General features: G+C 32.0%; 1 pseudogene; it reads left to right on the top strand.

The window, feature by feature from the left end:
• The first annotated feature begins 233 nt into the window (after positions 1-233).
• On the top strand, positions 234-331 carry LOC128287111 (small nucleolar RNA R71; annotated as a pseudogene).
• The last annotated feature ends 2,928 nt before the right edge of the window (positions 332-3,259 follow it).

Raw genomic sequence — 3,259 nt, 5'->3', positions numbered from 1 at the left:
CCTTAGCTGATAACAAAGTAAGGGCGTCAACTTCATGAACTCTGGCTACACGTCTTCCTAAAGCTGTTCGTTTTGTTGGCCATTGATAGTTATTACTCGTGATCCTCTCGATAATCTCATAAGCCTTATTATAAGACTTAGATAAAATTGTGCCATTCGCAGAAGCATCTACCATTAATCTTGTATGTACATTGAGACCATTATAGAATGTCTCCAACTAGATACAATGAGGAATCCCATAATGAGGAAGTAACTCCTTGAATCGCTCCCAAGCCTCATACAAAGACTCGTCATCCAATTGTTGGAAAGTTGTGATCTCGTTCCTCAACTTAGCATTTTTGCTAGGCAGGAAATACTTAACCAAAAATCTCTTCGCTAATTCTTGCCATGTAGATATGGAACTTGGTGGTAATGAATTGAGCCATGCTCGTGCTCGATCTCGAAATGAGTACGAAAACAACTTCAACCTCAGTGTGTTTTTAGTTACACCGGCTATCTTGAATGATTCACTCACCTCCATAAATAATCGAAGGTGGAGATGTGAATCTTCCGTGGGCATACGATTGAATTGGCCCACCGTTTGGAGCATTTGGAACATCATTGGTTTCAATTCAAATTGGGTTACCTCAATATCCGGCTTTCTAATTCCTGGATTTAACTTATTTAAAAGTGGCACAGCATATTGTCTGATGCATCGATCCCTATCATCGGCAATGAGGATGGGATTTTGTACATGATCAGCTTAATTACCTTGGTCTTGATTCTGATTTCTAAGGTCCATCTTGACTTGTCTTTGAGTTATTTGTTCACGTCTTCTTTGTCTGAAAGTTTACTCAATTTCAAGGCTTACAGGGAGTAAATCGATAATCCGATATATGCTCATAAACACCTAAAAAGAAAATCACAAAATTAAAAAGAATAAGTTAGTAATGTTAGAAATAAACGAAATTGGAAGTAAATAATTTCAAAAAAAATATGACTATGGAAACTGTTAGCAATCCCCAGCATCGGCGCCAAAAACTTGTAACGCGTAGGTTTGTGCAAGTGTACATAATAGTTATCAAGTAATAAGTAAGTATCGAGTTATCGTCTCCATAGGGATTGTATTTGTGTTAAATCACTTAATTGTAAAATTATACTAACAACTTGGTAAATAAAAACACAATATGGTTGAGAAGTGATGATTAAAATTAAATATATTAAACTAAATGCAATGATTCGTAATGCAACTTATCCTAAGTATGCGAACTATTGAATGGAATAGATTTTAGAAAAATTAAACACAATTTGCAACAATTATAACATAAATAAACTAGAACAATTACTTTAATTAAACTCAATTTATTATCAACATGTTTAATAACATTCGAAAAAACATTCCATGGCAACTCGATCTTTTATGAGTTTTGAAACCAAATTAGGTCTTTTTGGAATCCTTTACTTAGTAAATATGCATTTTACTGATCCTTATTTACTAAGGGTTTCTTAGCATTTGTGTGAGGTAACAGGGACGTGTTAGGTTTGAAATTGTTTAATAACACAAATCTAAAAACTATGTAGATAACAGAGCTTGGTTAGAGTTGTAATACAACCTGCAATTTAATTGGGTTAGGATTTAAATTGAGTATGCACATTTCAATTATGCATCCACTAGCCGTCGTCTGGTTAGGATCGCTCAGCAAATTCAGGTGCATTTCAATCATGTATGAATGAAATACAAACTTGATTTTAATTGAAAACATGATCGATTGAGGCACAAACATCATAAGTATGAATCAAATAAATATTATTTAATCAAAGTAATCATCCTAGCTTAAATAAAATTAAGCTAAAATTGTTGTAAACAAGAGTAAAGAACACATACCAAACATTTTAGATTAAATTAAAGAAAAGAAAGATTAAACCTAATTCAGAGTGGCTGTCATCCAAGACTCTGACTAACGATTCTCCTTTGCTCCTTCGCTTTGCTCCTTTGCTAATGGCTCTCCAAGGTGACCGACCAAGTGCTCTTTAAGAGGCTTAATTGCTAAAATCTCTATGAAGAGATGATGCTAGGTGTAGGGAATAGAAAATGCTAAAGAGAATTGAGAGAGAAGAGAATGATGAGGGATGAGGGATGATATGAGGTCTTATTTATAGGTGAAGAGAGGAGGGTAGTTAACTAAAAATAGAAAGGTTTAGTCTCTTCAAGCTTTTACAATCAGTGGCCGACCATGCTTGGTGGATTTGAGTTGAATTTTGCTTGATTTTTAAGCAATTTAAATGCCATAACAACTTAGGACTGAGACTTGGTCAAATATAAATCTTCGGGCAAATATCTAATTTCTTCAACATTGCAAGGACCTTGTGTAATTAAACCAAAAAGTGGTTTATGTGGACAACCATGTATAGCTGAAATTGGGTTGACTTGGTCTTCAATTTGGACAGTTTTTGTAATCTAACAAAGCTATTAGACCTGTCCAAAATAAATCAATAAATTAAAGGACCAAAGAATAAAATTTATCAAATTTAACTAATTAATTAAAACCCAAATTATTAATGAAATATTTTAAAATGAATTAATAAATATAATTTTATATTTGATTATTTAATTTAATCATGCATGGCCTGTTTCATGTCTTTAAAATATAATATGTTCAAATAAATATAAAATAATCCATTTTATGCATGAAAACTATATAATAAAGTATAAAATCACATTTTAATAATTTCTATGTCCTAATTTCATATTTTCACATATTTCATTAATTTATTAAACAATTACTTAGTTTTAACAACGAATTTAAGTAAAAAGGTGATAAATTATATAGGAAAAATCCTATATATTTTTCAGTTTATAGTATTCGCCAAAGCATATATAATGAAAACTAAAGAGGATGCTGATTTGCCAGATTTCATAACAGGTAAATTCTCTTTCCTTGAAACAATATTTATGCATTCATAGATTCGGGGTCAACCTATTTTTATATCTGCATTAAAGTCGTAGAGGGTTTAAGTCTTAAGTTTGTTTATTTTGAGGAAAATGCGTTAATGACTAATCTTCTAGGTCAAAGTACTATGGTTAATAGAGTGACTAAGAATTGCCCATTGGTTTTTGGTGAACATACTTTCTAGGCAAATTTATTTTTGTTAAGTTTCCATGAATTTGATGCTATTTTAGGATTAGAGTAGTTAGCTAGGCATAATGTCATAGTGGATTATCGTGCTAGGGGTGTACTTTTGTTGACTACAGAAGGTAAAAAAAAGTATTGAATCCTGG

The sequence above is a fragment of the Gossypium arboreum genome, chromosome 13 (assembly GCF_025698485.1).
Source record: "Gossypium arboreum isolate Shixiya-1 chromosome 13, ASM2569848v2, whole genome shotgun sequence".
NCBI classification, from domain to species: Eukaryota; Viridiplantae; Streptophyta; class Magnoliopsida; order Malvales; family Malvaceae; genus Gossypium; species Gossypium arboreum.
This window is presented reverse-complemented; position numbering and strand designations above follow the sequence as displayed.